Source organism: Nipponia nippon, unplaced genomic scaffold, assembly GCF_047370975.1.
Source record: "Nipponia nippon isolate SJK-2023a ecotype South Korea unplaced genomic scaffold, ASM4737097v1 scaffold_3, whole genome shotgun sequence".
Taxonomy (NCBI): Eukaryota; Metazoa; Chordata; class Aves; order Pelecaniformes; family Threskiornithidae; genus Nipponia; species Nipponia nippon.
In genome coordinates, this window is record NW_028262347.1 from 53,413,652 (window position 1) to 53,431,270 (window position 17,619).

Below are 17,619 nucleotides of genomic sequence, written 5' to 3' on the forward strand. Positions count from 1 at the left end.
GTTGGGATTAGGTTTCTCACTCAATTCATTATTGTGAAGTAATTTAAATATATTTTTCTAGTATTATACTGATAGAGTTCTGGCCTCAACCCCAACAGTCCTCATTTAGGTGAATGAGCTTACTTACACAAGTAAAGTCTTTAGTTCTGGATCTGTAACTTTTCAATGCCTCAGTCTTGCTGTTGCTACAAATGAAGTACTGTACAATTTGAGAGTTAACAAAGTATCTATGTCTGAAAGTAATTTTCTTTTGCCATTGGTATATGTTTAACAGTATAAAGTGGCTTTAGCCTTTTTCTACCATTTTTAGAATCAAAACAGTGGAGCATGCTGTATCATCTCAAGCAGTTAGCGGCAACTCAGAGACTCATTGTGGCATTAATACTCTTTCAGAATGGAGAATTTCAGTAAGCTGTGATTTAATTTGTCATTAAATTCAAGTGAAAGCTATCCTGTCTGGCCTATGATGTGCTTTGTGATGTTTCAGTATTATTTTTCTCATGTACCATATATAGCCACTGTGATGCACACAAGATTTGAACATTTCTAATATGCATTTTGCTATTTTGTTGAAATGCAATTGAATACCATGAGTGGAATTACACTTGTACATTCATTTGAATCCATGGATGATTTATCTTCCTTACAAAGGTAATTAAACACGGAGACCAGGAAGTTAGCTGATTCTCTTTTCATGTCTCTGGTTCCTTTCCTACCCAGCAAAATCCAATCTACAACTGTATATGGATGAGAAGTAAAGTAAGGTGAATAGATGCATGCCTAATTTGACTCCAGTGAGGATTTTTTAATTGGTATCAGCAGATAATTTAATGATATGGGTATTATTATGGTACAGTTCAATCCTACCTTGACACAATGCAGTTTATTAATAAGCCACTTGAAAATATTTATAGTTTTATTCTGTTAGGACAGAAAAGAATTTTTTTTCAAAATTCTAAAATTCAGTTGAGACTAGAGTTGCTTATTTCACTACTGATGTTTAGAACAGGCATAAGAAAATATCTTCTTTCTTGCAGGTTATAGTCAACATTTGGGGATTTAAGTGGCAGGAGCTTGAGTCAAATGTTCTCACCAGTCTACCAGAAAAGCTGGACCAGCTGCTGGCAAACTATTTTGCAACGTCCTCCACATCTTATGAAAGAGAGAGGACCACTTCTTTGCACACGTACAAACCAAACAGCTTCTTCCTCCCTCTCCAACCATGTAGCATGCATGTAGTTACTACAGGAACTCTTAATAGGGAAAATAGTATTATGAAAGGATTTAATATAAGAATCTGTGGAAGTATAATCTGGCAGAGAGGAAAGAATAAGAGAATCATCTGGCCTTAGTAAAGAGAAGACCAGACAATGAACTATTCTAGAAACAGTAATGTTTTCTGAGAAACATCATTTTTCCAGTAATCATAAAGGGTAACTAACTTCACTGTCTCGCTAAGAGCAACACAAAGAGAGTGAATGTCGTTGTTACGACAAAGAATTAAAAACACCTCAAAAGTCTGGGAAATGGTCAACCGGCAATGAGACCTCAGTCGCCTCTGTGGTGAGTGTAGCTGCCATTTCTTACTGTTATAGATATGCGCCACAGCTGTCACAAGTGACACGTGATACAGTGAGGAGCTCAGTTTAGCAGGTTCATTTTGTATCCACAGACTGCACTGATTTAGTTCAGTGGAAGTTTGACTTCAATGGACATTTGAGCATTATTTAATGCCCTGAAAGAAATGGTTTAAAAACATTTGGACAAGCTTTTGCATTTAAGTAAGCACTTTCTTTCTTTTCTAAATTTAACCGCTTCCAGAGGCAGAATATAATCTCTGACAAGATGAAGTTATGCACAGACCACAATGCTTTTCCAGGCAATCACATTCAGATGTTTGGGCTATCTTTCTCCCTTTCCTTTTAATCTGTTTAAAATTGTTAAGGTCCGTTGCATGAAGTGTAAACATCAGCATTGGTTGGAAGTTAGTTTTGTTTCCTGGAAATCTTTGTTACTTAATCAACTCTTTGATCTACACTGTGGCTTCCACTATACTGCATGACCAAGAATAAAGCCAACTTATTGGGATCAAAGAGGCTTTGTAACTCCAGTTTTGCTGGATGTCTCTATCTGCAACATGCTCCAGCAATCTTTTCTTGTGGGATTTGAGAGAGTGCAATCACTGAGGCTGTTTCTGCTAAAACTGTCTCCTGTCTTCCTAAAATACGTTAGAACTTAGAACATTTAAACAATCAAGCAAACAGCTGGCATATTCCAACCTGACTCCAAAAGAATCACAGCTCTAATGCTAGTGGATGCAAATAACTCAAATGATATTTTCTAAAGAGAAATATTAGCTTGATTAAATGTCATTTATTGCATTATTTCATATTTTTCTGTCCCCATGTCCAAAATAACTTTTGCATAGTTTCAATTATAAGACAGCACTCATACCCTTAGAGTTTGATTTGAAAATGGCTTTCTGATTGCAGAAGGAAGCAAAATTTGGCTTATATTGGAAAACAGATCTTAAGCAAGCTAGGGGAAGAGTCAGTTCTCCATCACGTGAAATGCTAGGATAGGCCACGGAATATTAATTTAAGTCTGAGAAGAGAAAAAGTAGGACAGTAAGTCCTAGGTATACATTGTTCAGTATTGTTATCCACTGATCTTTCTTAACAAAGAAAGCTGCAGCTTTTATTTCCTTTACACCTGATGTTTTCCAGGCACTACTAGCAGAAGTTTATTGGTAATTAATACTCCTCTTATATTTACATAAGAGTTAAAAAAAATGTTCCTTGTAGTGAGAAAGGAAAAATTAATGACCGAAACAATGAAAATTCACCTGAGTAAGAACTTACCCAGGGAAATAATCACCTGGTCCAAAAGAATATACAGACTTTTGGGTAAAAAATATAACAAGGGCATCCAGATGTTAACAAAGTGCCAGGAGGAGTCTCATGTGTGTAACATAATTAATTTGAAGGTAGCAAGGCAAAAATTAATTCAAGGTCACGCAAAATGTGTCATGGCTTCACATGAATATTTCCAGTTGACTCCTGTTTTCAGATAGTTACAGAGATCTTTAAGTTTAGTCATTATTTTGAGGATTTTTAAAGGAAAATTTTGTAAAACCAGATTTCTTATCTTATTTTTCTTACCATTTTCCTTTAAAGACCTTAATTTGAGTGTGCTATTTAATTATTCGTATTTTAAGAGAGAGGAGTGAGTATTTCTTGTGGTTAAAAGAACAGAAAGGGGGAAAGAGAAAAAGAGAAAGCAAGTTGCAGCTAAGAGCCAATGCAGGCAGAGGGCTGAGGAAGGACAAGAAATCAGTTTCCAAATCCTGGAAAGAGAACTTGGAGTTTTCTAGATACTTGAGTTAAAAACCTACAGGATGGGTCAAGACCTGATATTCCGCATCATCCCAAGGTTCAGGGAGTTCACTCAAGTCTCATTTTAAAGCTTAACTCTCATGAAATTAAGAATAAATAAATGGAGAGATTAAAAACTCATTCTTATGTCATCCAAATGCTTATGTTGGATTAGATAACACTACTAGTGAGATAACACTATGAACACTACTGCAGCTCTACATGTACATGCAGAAGACAGTCTGGTAGGCTTCTTTGTAAAAATGCTTTTAATTACTCACATACTTACATCAGTTATTTCTTCCATTCGATAACAATGTTTAGCTGTGACAGGAAAAATTGTCCCTTTTTTATCTCAACCTTTTTTGGTTTTAGAGTTTATATTGCTTAGTATTTTTACAGCTCGTCTATATGCAAAATTATATACGTAAAGGAATAAATTTATGTAAGAAATGTAGTAAGACTGTACTTCTTCAGGCTGAACTATCTTTAAAATAACATAATAAGAGCCAACACATTTTTCCCCAAGAGCATACCATTTGGATATTTTAAGTCTCCATCGTAATAAAAGCTTGACCCATTTAACTTGTTTCCCTCCTCATTTAATTAGCGTGTTGGATATCTGCAGCAGCCAACAGACTACATTTGTTAATGTACAACTGCATTTATCTGCTCAATAAAGTCAGTGCTCAGACTCTTGGTGTACAAACTTTTGGCATCTACTTGGCTCCTTGTTTTAGGCTTAGTTCTGCCTGCACAACAAATTCAGAGCTCCTTGGAGCAGGTCATGGCTGTTTTGTTAATTGTGTGTTAGGAAAACACTGGCACTCATGAAAAATAAATCTCTGTTGGCTCAGAGCTGGGGTTGCCCAGAGGTGTCTCATGAATCTTTGGAGCACCACTCTCAGGAAGACAATAACTTTTGTAAACCAGGAAATATTTAAGGTACCCAATAAAGATAGCTCTGCTCTCAGGAGCTGGCAGTCATCACCAGAAGCACCATGCCAGGTGCTTTCTCTTTGCTGGGCATAGCTGTAATGAACAGCAAGGGAGAAGTCAGAGAAACCTACTGATGAGTAAGTAACTTATGTGATTAAGACAAAGGGAATGGGACTTGCTCTTATTTTCGGCAGGGGACTCTGATCTCATCTGCTTGTTCCCTGTCCCCTCCCCATGCATGTAATCAAAAGAAAGATGTCTGTATGTCCTGAAAAACCCAGTCTATTTTCTGACAGTGATAAGTTCTGTAGTTCAGGCTGGTAGAAATCTGCAGGGGGATGGAAGCGGCTTATGGGTCCCTGCTGATTCATGGTGGGCAAGGGAAAATCATAGTACTAATGTGCAACTTGAATTGAGACATGAAAGACATTAACGTTAAGGACAAAAACAAATGAAGGACAATCACCTTGAATGGGTGTAATGTTACTCCTGTATATATTCCAGACGGAATAACGCTACTGTATGGGGCAGGCAGAGGCAGCTGAAAGTAACCCCAGCAGGTAGGTTTTACCTCAGCAAGCAAATGCAATACCCTGTATCCTGCAGTGTTCACTCCCATTTCCCATTGCTCTGTACCGGCTGCAGGTTTACCTGTTGCATAGGTTTGGGCATAGCACAGAAAAGAGCTACAGTTGCACTGGACCTTATCTTTACTCTTTATTTTCTTGTTTTCACATGTGGCTTCTCCTGACCCGTGGAAACTCATGGAATGGTACATGAGACCCCAGCTCAACACAGAGTTTGCTTTTTAGCAAATTCCTGAATTTTTTTTTTTTTGCCAGAAGAAGGGACATTTTGGGCCGAGGGTCCTGCTCGCAGCAGCAGCTGCAGCAGCCAGGCTGTGGCAGGTAGCTGAGGTGTTACCCTGGCTGGCCAAAGGTCAAGGCCGCGCTGGCCTGCTCTGCACACTCTGCTCTGCCAGAGCACAAGGGGAAACGTCACTCTTGGACAGAGCTGGAGGGCAAAGTCGCTGACAAAGCTGGGCGGGAAACTACAGTCAGGATCTCTGTCCCCCACCCTTGCTGGCTGCATCGGTTACAGGAACTGTCAGAGCATGAGAAGCAGCCGGTGTTTCTAAGTCATTTTCTGCATCCCTCATCCACATTTTTACTATTTCCAAGCAACCACTTCTATCCCAATTTCATTAAAAGCTGTGAGCAGCTTAAAATACCCCTTGCTGACTGGCATACTCTGCTATTATATTTGTTTATGACAAGGAGCAGCCCACAGCTAACTCCTGTCTCCTAAGCTGCACCCAGAGATAAGCACCCATCCTTCCCAGTGCTCCCAGCCCATCCCTCCTTCAGCGCTCTTGAGCTGTACCTTTGGCCTATGCACCCCTCTGCACCTAGCCCCCCCTGCACCTAACCTTGCACATGTGGAGCAGGAGGACATATTTTTATCCCTGCTGTGCAGGAGCTTAAATGACACCAGCTGGCTCTGGTGACTCTTCTCCTCTTTAACACTGCAGGGTTCCCACAAATTGAAGAAAGCATAAGGCAGGGGTGAGGACAGGCCCAAAGCCCACCAACCTGCTGGCTCTCTCATGCCATGGCTCACGCAGGACGATTATCTAGCATTTGTCCTTGGGCAATTTTATGTCTTTCAGAGAAGATACGGTGCTAACTCGTGCCAATTATTGGGAAAGACTTCCCCAAAGTTTAACAAAAGAATCTGCCTCTTCAAAAAGGTATGTAGCAGAAGTTTGCTAACAGGTTGTTCTCTGGCTTGTGTCAATGGTTGGGATTGGTTTTAGAGGACACAGGCACATGTTAGTTGGAAAAAAATCACAGGATGTTTTCTTGAGCCATCAAATTACTGCAACAGCTGAAGGTCAGCAAACCCTTCAACCCAACACACCACACATGCAGATTTCCTCATCAGGAATGGTTGGTCCAAATCCTTCTAGGGAGCATAGCATTTCCTTCAGTAATACTTTCGTTAGTGCTTCCCCCAAGAAATTATGAAATAGGTAACGATGAGCAACTGAAATTTGTCAAACTTGTGCAGAGATTGAGTTTCCGCACCTGGTGTGCCCCCCAAAGTGAGAGTAGACTTAACATTTTAATTTATTTTGTGGTGCTACATTTTCTTTGGGGAGCTAGGTTTCTGTAGCTAGTGCCTTAGTGAAAGGTGCCCAGGTTAATTTGGTTACTCCACAACACATCATTTCTTACAGCATCACAGAAGAGTTGAGGTTGGGAGGGACCTCTGGACATCATCTAGTCCAACCCCTCCTGCTCAAAGCAAGGTCAGTTAGAGCCAGTTGCCCAGGACTGTGTCCAGCTGTGTTTTGAATATCTCCAAATGTACAGACTCCACAACCCCTCTGGGCAAACTGGTCCGGTGGTTGACCACTCTCACAGTGAAAAAAGGTTTTTCTGTATGTTTAAATGTTTTTTCCTGTATTTCAATTAATGCCTGCTGCCTGTTGTCCTCTCACTGGATATCACTGAGAAGAGTCTGGTTCCATCTTCTTTACTTCACCCTATCAGTTATTCATACACATTGATGAGATCCCCCTTGCACCTTCTCCAGGCTGAACAGTCCCAGCTCTCTTAGCGTCTCCTCACATCAGATGCTTCAACCTCTTAGACGACTTTATGGGTCTTCACTGCAATCATCACAGTAACACCATGTCCTGCTTGCACTGGGGAGCCCAGAACTGGACCTAGCAGTCCAGATGGGACTCACCAGGGCTGAGCAAGGGGGAGGGATCACCTCCCTTGACCCACTGGCAATACTCTTCCTAATACAGCCCATGGGGCCGTTGGCCTTTTTTACAATAAAGGCACATTGCTGGCTCATGTTCAACTTGTTGTCCACCAGGATGCCCAGGGTCTTCTCTGCTAAGCTGCTTTCCAGCCTGCCAGCCCCCAGCATCTACTGGTGCATGGGGTTATTCCTCCGCAGGTGCAGGATTTTAATTTCCCTTTGTTGAAGTTAACAAAATTCCGGTTGGGCCATTTCTCCAACCTGTCAAGGCCCCTCTGAATGGCAGTACAACTACCTGGTGTATCAACCACTCCTCTCAGTTTTGTATCATCTGCAAAGCTGTTGAAGGTGCACTATGTCCCATCATGCAGGTTATTAACGAAGATATATTGGTCCCAGTATTGACCCCTGGGATATACCACAGATTACTGCCTCCAGCTGGGCTTCATGCTGCTGATCCCAAATCTTTGTGATCAACAGTTTAGTGAGTTTTAAATCCACCTCACTGTGTCCTTATCTAGTGTATCTACTTCATTTTGTCAATGATGTTGTTATGGGAGGCAGTGCTGAAAGCCTTGATAAGTCAAGCTCTCCCCTTGTTCATTGAGCCAGTCTTCTCATCGTAGAAGGTTATCAGATTCATTGCCTCCTTCTTCAAGACAGGAGCGATTGCTTTTTTCCTAGTCATTAGAAACCTTTCCCAATTGCTTGACCCTTCAAAGGCAATTGAAAGTGGCCTCACAGTGACATCAGGAGCTCCCTCAGCACTTTTGGTACATTCCATCAGGACCCATGGGCCTGTGCATGTTCAATCGATTTAGATGTTCCCTAAGTTGATTCTGCTCCATGGAGGGTAAGTCTTTCTTGCTCTGGACTTTCACACTGGTCTCAGGGACCTGGAATTCCTGGAGGCTGGTCTTACCAGTCAAGACTGAGGCAAAGAAGGCATCAAACCCCTTGGCTTTCTCTATGTCTTTCGTCACCCAGTCCCCTGCCCAATTCAGCAGCCAGCCCAAATTTTCCCTAGTTTTCCTTTTGCTGCTGATACACCTGTAGCAGCCTTTCTTGTTGCCCTTCACATCTCTCACCAGATGCAATATCAGGTGGGCTTTGGCTTTATTAACACCATCTCTGCATGCTTTGCATGCTCCATATTCCTCCTCAGTCACCTGACACTGCTTCCACCACCTGTATGTTTCTTTTCTATGTTTGATTTTAGTTAAGAGCTCCTTGTTCATCCATGTGGGCTTTCTGATGCCTTTGCTTGACTTCCTGCTTTTCAGGATGGATTGTTCTTGAGCTTGGAGGAGGTGATTTTTGAATGCTAACCAGCTCTTCCGGACTTCTCTCCAGGTCCATATTCCATGAGATTCTTCCAAGCAGGTCTTCAAAAGGCCAAATTATGTTCTCCTGGTGCAGGGTTATGATCCTGCTTTTTGCCTTGTTTCTGCCTCTTCAGATCTTAAACTTCACTATCCCATTGTCACTGCAACCAAAGCTGCCCATGACCTTCATACGCTCAAGCAGTTCTTCCTTGTTTTAAAGAATCAGGTCCAGCAGAGCATGTCCTCTCTTCAGCTCCTCAATCACTTGCTATCAGTTATAATCAGTTATCAGTTATCAACAATGCACTCCAGAAACTATCTGGATTTCTTGTACCTGCTGTGTTGTCCCTCCAGTGCTTAAGAAGTCCCTCATGAGGACCATGGGCTGCACACATGAGAATTCTTCCAGTTGTCCAAAGAAGGTCTTGTCTACTTCTTCCTCTTCAGACAGTCTGTTAGAGACACCCACCACAACATTGCCCTCATTGGTCTACCTCTAAGCTCTCAGCTGCCTCAACCTCCATCTCAAGGCAGAGCTCCATGCATGCCTGCTGCTTTCATGTACAGGCAATTCCACCTCCTTGCTGACCTGGTTTGTCCTTCCTAAAAAGCCTATATCCATCCAAGGCAGCACTCCAGTAATATGAGCTATACCACTATGACTCCATGACCCCAATAAGATCAGAGCTCTGCAACTGCACACAGACCTCTAATTCCTTTTATTTCCCCCTCACATGCTGCATCAGGGAGCAGCTAATTTTTCAGCAGGAAGTGAGTGAGTATCCACCATTCAAGCAAAAAATAGAGGCATCTCAAATTTTTAATTAATTTCTAAAAGTCTAGACTAGGAAGTAGATTGCTCAAATACTGTTAAATTATGATATTAAGTAGAGGGATCAAGAGTGGGTACAGGAAAACAGTGCTTTTTCACACCTCAGTTATTGCCTTGAAGTAATCCAAGGTCAGTGTTAAGTGAGTCAAGGTCTCATTTCATTTTAGCGCCTGCTGGCTGACATTCCTGTTACAGAAATCGTCATGTCTCTGCCCACTTTTACTGGCAATCTCAAAAAAGAGAAGAACTGTATCTGGGCCATTATAGATCAAGCTTTTCCGCTTGAAGAAATGAGGAGCAGTATATTTGCAGAACAAAGATTTATTACATTCAAGAAACCTAAATTATCTGGTTAATTACAGTTAAATTCCCGGAATAAATTGACAATATTCCAAACAAGTCTTTATCAGCTTCTTTGCAATACAGTCCATTTTACTGGCATGCCGTTCAAAGGTTTCTGTTGCAACTCATATTTAGGAGAGTTACGTAAAACTTGATGTAGGAATGAGTGACAAAGGTTTTATTTATTTCATATTATTATCTGTTGACTTTTAAAGACCTAAGTAACAAGACAGGTTAAGCAATAAGTCAATGATTAAACTGATAAAATGAGTATCAACTATGCTTGTTTTAAAAGAGATTTAGAAAATCTGAAGTATAAAAAATACAGTTTTCTGAGTTGTAAGTAAGTTGAAGTACTAAGATTTTCAGCTTCAGTTATATTTTTCTGTTCTACTCCTTGTTTACAGTCTCTGATATTTATTAATTATCCTCTTTCTCAGGAAATTTATTTTTTATAATCTTTAATGTCAGAGGAGAGATGTATGTTTGGTAAATCTATTTTTTAGATAAACTTTACAACATGACTGGATTATGCTTTGTCAAATTTTCCAAAAAGATTTAAGAATTGATGTTTCTTCAAGCAAATACTGTTAAATATAGAGGTCATCGTGCTATAGCAGTGACATTGGGGTCTTGCATAGTTCAAGGTTACAGTTCATCACCTACTTGAATAGCAGAGCCATCACTGGGAAAATAGCAGTTCCCTCACATTTTCTAATTTTGACTTATCTTTCTTGGGCTAACTTGAAAGCAGTAAGAGATAGGTATACCCTTCCTTGTCTTTCTCTGGAATGAACTGGATGCGCAGAAAAAAAGAATGCAGTTCCAGGGTTTATGTACATTTCCAGGTTGATATCACACATCCAGGAGAAAAATATTTTCTGTTTTTAAAAACTGATGTTGCTACATGCATTTTCTTTCCTCTATCAATCTTTTATTTGGCAGGATGTATGCTTATTTGCTGCACATTAATGAGACACAATCTGAGATGTGGTGCTTAGGGACATGGTTTAGAGGTGGCCCAGGCAGTTAGGTTAACAGGTTGGACTCGATGATCTCAGAGGTCCTTTCCAACCTTAACGATTCTATGATTCTATGCTTCTATGAAATACAGAATCATCTGTTAGTATCTGGGTAATTTCCATGCATACAGGAAGGAATCCCTTTTGTTGTGTTTACATGAGGATGACTTTCTGGCAGCATGCATTACATGTGGAAAGTCACCAGTTTAACAATGTTGGAACAGCATCATATATCAGTATCTGATAATCATACTATTACTCCAGTATTTGGTACCTTTGATGCTCCCATCAACTTCTACTACTGTGTTTATCATCAGCAGATGTTACAGGGGAAAGACTACTGGAAAAATAATAGGGCATGATTTTTGCCCCTCAGTTGTCAGTGACATTAATTTCTTTGTTAATCACATGTACAGTTTCTGTTTCCTTTGAGTAGAAATAGCAACACTTGCACATAGACACACACATGCGCTTCAGCCAAAAAAAATTTCATGTGTAAGTTTGCTGCAGCTAAGACTCAGCTGTAGTCCACACGATAACCAGAACAGCAGCTCTCTAGTTATCAGTCATTGGTGCTGTCTTGTTTTAATTTTTCACTCAAATTTAAGAGATCAGAAACTGGAACTTCATTCTCCACACTACATGGGGGCTGGTTCACATGGGCTGGAGATGTCTTTGCCAAGTAGTTCTGTACATCAAAGTCATTGGTAGGAGGGCTCCTGATTCCTGCTGGAGCCCAATTCTCTGCTAGTTCCTGCCAGACAAAGGAGTTAACACCAGGGCTGGCTGCTCAGTCCAGCCTTTGCTCTGAAGAACTTCCTAGCTGGTATTTCCGTAACACCGTGCTTTCCCAGTTTGCCATAGCGGTAATCAGTTTCTATTGATTAGAAGAAATGCAAATATGGCTAAAATGGGCTGGTGAAACATAGGGACTGATCCCAAAGGCTCTTGAGAACATATTCCACCATGGGTTATCAGCTGAGAAAGGGCTGTCTCCTGCATGAGCATGGCGCTTCCTCTGGGTGGGCAACTCCATTGCTCAGGGGAAATAATATCAGTTTTGGGGAAGCCTTGTAAATTCAGAGAGTTATAGCCACAGTCCCCCACTAGCTTGATGCAATTTTGAGGAAACCTTGAGGGAAAGGACAGAAACCTCTAATTTGGCTCTATATTTGTGAGGAGCCAGTGCAGAGGGAGGAACAATGGCTTATGCTGCTGATAGGTGAACTGCCATTCTTTGAACTGATTTTTGCCCTTTTTCACACAAATTGTCTCATCTTACACACATATTTAGAGAAGCAGTTAAAGCCTAAAATTCATGAATTTGTAAGACTCCCTTCCTTGTGAAGGTTTGGTAGGAGGTGTCACTAAAGACAAGAAACAGAACTAGACAAATTTCCCATGCATGTAATTTACTTTATCACTATTCTCTAGATAACCTGTTTTTGTTATACCTTTTCTGTTGTGGGATGAGATGGGAACATGAAATGTATCTGCCAAGTGAGATTTGAGATAAATGAGGGATCTGCCAATGCCAATGATTCATATTTTGGGATATGACCCAATTTTGGACAAAGAGGGTATTCAGATTAGGTTTTGATAAATGAAGCTCTTCAGAGTGAGCCTAAGTCAATACTTCCACGAGATAAGTAACCTCTGCATTTCCTGATTTGTGTTATTTAAATTTAATAAAATTCATATTGCATTTAATTTCTTTCTTCCAAAAAGGGAAGTAATTTGTTTTCAGAATGCAATGATGTAAACTGAAGATTAGGAAAGAAAGGAGAAAAACTAAATCCTTAAATTCTCTCAAGAGCTATTGTTTAAGATCCCCTTAACTTCCTCTTCAACCACCCCACTTTTCTTTGGCCTTCAGATCTTCTTCTCTCCTCAGTATCAACTGTTTTCTAGGTGGAAACGAAGAGGAGGATCTGACTGACCTGGGCCCTAGTACATGAAATAAGGATCCTCTGCCCAGTTGTCTGTGGTCTCCCTCACTCTCTTCTATTTCAGCCCTGTGTTCCTTAGCTCCTACTACATGGGCACTGCATGCTCACTTGCTTGTTACTGCTAATGATGGCAGTAAATATCTCGTGCTTTTTTTGCACCTCCATGGCTAAGGATACAATTGTCCTAGGAGAGCCATGGCCATTTCAGAGCTCTTTGCTGTAATGTGCCTAGGAGCTGTGCACCAGTTATCCCACCAACATCTTCCACAATGAGGTGGGAAGGGCTCCACCATCACAGTCATGGCCGACTTCGTTGGAATTAGGGTGGAGGCGATTGGAAGATAATATGATATACTTTCTAACTTTTCTGAGTTTGGCAATATCTCAGCTATGTCCAGGTCCCAATGTTATCTAATTTCCAGCCCCTTTCATTTTTCCTTAGCTGGGTGGAGTCATGAGTACTCTTCAGCTGAACCTGTGTCATTGACTTTTTAGTATCTCAGTCGTTCCAGTGCAAGTTGGACATTAAGGGTCTAGTCCTACTGCTGCTGCTCCTCTTGCCTGCCACAAGTGACCATAACCATCTTCACCATTTGCCCAAATTCTAGTAGGGAACAGGGAAGAGCCAACAAAAGTTTTGAAAGCTGCTCTACATCAGGGTCCTGAGGACACTAATAGGCTTTAACAGCCCTGATCAGCCTCACCTGGGGTCTCCCACACACCCTGCCCATGGGCTCAGGATGCTATTTAAGCTCAAGCCTGGGCCTTTAGTCCTGGCCTGTGACAAGCTGGAGGTGTGCTTGGTGTTGTCTCCTCGTGTCCTGGCTCACTGGTGGATTTTTCCCAGGTGGACTGCAGGTATAAGCTGTAGTCTGCATTGTCTCCAGTCCTGCCTCTGCTCTGCCTCCTAGGTGGACATCAGGCTGATACTGTAGTGTGTCTTCAGTCTTGCATCTGGCCCTATCTCTTTCTGCTTCTCTTAGCTGATCCCTGGAGGGCTCCTGGTCCTGATTTACCACCTTGCCTCCTTTGGGCCAGTTGCTGTCAGCACCCTGGCCCCACTCAGGTACTGTGGGGCTACCCTCAGCTCCTGGCTTATCCTCCTTGTGGAGCAGCCCTGTTCCTGTTCCTCCCTGATGTACAAGTGTCTTCCTTGCAGAAGGAAGAAGGCAGCTTCTTCCAAACCGAGTCCTGCATGATTCTGTGTAGCCAAATCTGGCTCCTCCTCCTCCTGGATATATAGGCAGGTGTAATGAGCTTTCCATCAGCTGCTGAGTTTGTGATGTCCCCCTGTTCCCTGGGTGGTTATGGACCTCTTGGGCCAGGATGGGCCATTTCTCCAGGGATTTGCTCTGGGTACTTGTCTGGGGTCTGATGCCTGCTCTGCAGCCCTCCCTCTCAATAAGCAATGAGAGAAGTCATTTGCCTGCAATGCTTCAGAGCACAGTAGAGCCTTCTCTAGAATGATGAAGTACAGAACTGAGGGTTTAAAAGGCTAACAGTGACTCTGGCTTGCCAAATAGCATTAGCAGAGGCTCCTCCTGCACCTCCAATTGCTTACAGTGTCCATTCATATGATGTCTGGACTGCATTTCCTCTCCCATCATGAAAGAAATGGTTTCTTGTTAGCTACTGAACTAGTCCTTCTAAACATCTTTCTTTTTCCTTGACACTAAACACAGTATGAGAAACAAGCAGAGGTTTAAAATTTTGCAGAATGAATTTACTTAGTGTGACTATTTTAGCAATTCAAAAGCCCATCTAAAAATATCTCAATATTTATTTTTTAATACTTCACTCATCACCTTTGACATTTAGTTTAAAATAACTACTTATTAATGAAAGGACAGTGCACTTGTTTACTGGAATAGATCAACATGTCATAATATTTTTCTTTCTCCAAATATTTACATTAATGAAGGCTAACCCCTATTGAACTCAATCACTATCATACTGTATAACATCAAAATTTCAAGAGGACAAAATTGAAAGAATAAAGTATATATTTACTCCGAGGCCTCTAGGACAACTTATCAGCTGATACTGTACTAACATATTTAACATAAAGCTGTGATTCCTCTAGGAACTTTTAAACATGTAACCCCTAGCAGGAGTGGGGGAAAACAAAGAGCATGTCATACCAGTACCTTAATTAAAATTTAAAATAATGAGAGAGAATCTAATGTGGAATAACCAGAACTTATTTATAGAAAAACACATTCTGAATTTCAGTTGAAGTCAGCTAGAGGGAGGTAAACCAAGTTCCCCATACTGAAGTTTAGTATCTGATACTGTAGCTGATTCCACATATGCTCAGCTCTCCTCTTGCACCCAGGCAGCTGTAAGATGGTATCTTGTTAATAACATATATGCCCTTGCTAGAGCATGTTGGTTAACTATTAACTGCCTGCCATCAGGGAGGAATTCCCACTCTTAGAACAGATTGTTCCAGGGTTATTTTACCCTTCATGACACTCCACTTCAAATATGTGAGTGATAAAGACAGAATATTGGATTTCATCAGGGCACAACATAGGATTGTTTAACAAATTTTGCCCTGTTTGGAAACTGAATTTTCAGAAAGCAACTTATAATGAAGAAGCTCTGATTAACGAAGGACTTATTGAATAAGCTACACTAATCTTAAAAGTGGAGTTATTCCTCCACTTTTGAAATGCAGGAAGGAAAAAAAAAGATGAACAGCTATTAGAGTTAACTCACTGAAACTTTGCACCCCATTCCTTTCCTATTTTTTTAGCCTGTACAGAAGCAGCCTTATCTATTAAGATTACTTAATTATCTTCATATGATAAAATTTATTGTAAGATGGTGATAATTTGGCCATCCTTCAAGAAATGAAAAGCTTCCTTTATTCATTAGAGTGGTGAACAGTGATATTTCTGAGAATGCCTAAGAGTAAGGAATGGCCAGTCTGAGGGGACAGACCATGACCCAAAGTGGTGTAGATGATGTGTGTCCTCTGTGTAGCAATAATAAATAAGGGGTGCTGCAGGGATGAAAGAAAAGCTGCAGGTAACTCTGCTGTTTAGTGGCAACTGTTTATAATCAAGTCGGCAATGCTTTCTGAGCTGTAACTGATGGTTTGTGCTGAGGCACAATTTGGTTCAGAAGAGCTCTCAGGTGTCTGCAGTACTATTTATGCTGGGAGCTGTCAGTATGAGGGAAAGAGGTTCCTGAGCATAAGCAGATCTCAGTAAAGACACATGTCCCTTGGTCTATCAAACAAACACAGAGCCAAAGTCTCTCGCTAGTTGTGACTGGTTGTCATCTGTACAATGCTGCTGGAGCTCCAAGCAACTGGCTGTGAGTAGGCAGAAAGTTGTACAGCTGTTGAAAAGATTTTCTATGCAAAAAGGAGAAGGTACTGGTCATTTGTGAGTGTATTATTTTCATATTTTTTAATGTGTGGTGATGCATTCATAGAGGTATGAAGAGAAGGAAATGTTGAAGATGAATGCCCAACCTACCTCTTCTTCCTTTCCCCCTATCTCCTTCTGTGCTAGATTTTTTCCATCCACACTTTTGATGACAAACTACTTTGTTGCCAGGATTTGCCTTTCCTTTCCATGGCTGAGGCCATGGAGCTACCTTGTCAGTGCAAGTGTGGGATGGCAATTATTTCAGTGGAGAAAAGGCAGAGTAGCAGGAGGAGGAGCAAACAGGAGCTACAACAAAATCTCCAATTCTTTCACGGAGTGTGGAGTTTATGAAGTGGTATTTTCTAGGCAGACAGATCTCTAGCCCTGAATGTTATATATGTTCCTATTTTTGTAGCTAAACATGTATTTGCACTGATAATGGCATGGATGTATTTTAGAATATGTGTTATTTGTCAGTTACAGAAGTAATGTTAGTATTGTCTAGAGAAGTTTCAGGATGTCAATTAATTTTCTGAAATTTTAAAAATTATAGCATGTAATGCTATCTTTAAAAAAGCTATTCTATTTATAAGTAACTGGATTTGAATCTTTCCCCTTCCTCTTCTCTCCCTTGATGCTGTGTAGGTACTCTCTCGTAACACTACAGAAGGTATTTTTCATTTGCTCTAATTCCTTTCTGTTCAATTTTCATTTGCACTTCAGCCACAATAAAATACGAACATCTGGCTTGAACTAGTAATGCCACATGTCGTTGCTACAGGCAACATCTCCTCTTTTGATCATGTGAATTCTTTCTTTGCTTTTTCCAATAATGTCTTGAAAGTATTGATTAGTGGACAAAGCACCACTTTGCCACTTGCCTGTTTATTATTGTAAGGAAAGGAAAAATGTTTTAATGCAACATATTTGTTAGTGAATTGGGGTACTAAATTTGGTTTCCTTTGTGGTGAGCTCTTTGCTGTCTGACAAACAGCATCCACACAGCAGAAAATGCTTTTTGAGGAAGAACCTTTATTGAAGATTGGTCTCTAGGGATTTCTAAATAGCAATTGCTCTGTGCCACCAACTGTCTAGGACCAATGCTGCAGGAGGCTGAAAGCTGAAAACAAGATTTAAGGTCTTCGGAACTAGCCAAGAGATGGAAAGCTCCATGAGACATAATATGACACTTGTTGGACTTCTTGGCTTAGCCTCTGCTTCTTCACCTGGTAAGGGACAAATCCCATCACTGGCCTCGGGATGATCAAAGACAGAGGAGTTTTTTTGGCATGTGTTTCCTAGGCACCACTGGAGTGGACATTTACTGGAAAGCGTCAGATGGGATGTTGGCATGTTTGGAGTTGTGGAGATTGCCTGTCTCCTGTGGGTAGGGTTGTTTTGGAAGAATTCTCTTATTTGAAAGTACTTCGTCAATTTTGCCAAACATGAATTTGTAAAACACAAATCTCATCGTTTACAGTAGTGATGGCTTTCAGAGAGTCTAATAAGGACTGAGAGAACCTTCGTCTTAAATGTATGTACCATATGGCCAGTGCCTGCTGGAATGAACTGTAGGCATAAATCCCTGAAAACAGTACCCCCTTGGAAGTGCTAGTGTCCAGTGACAGCCTTATGGCATCATTCTCCTGTTGATCTCTTCAATAACCTGTCATACCACGTG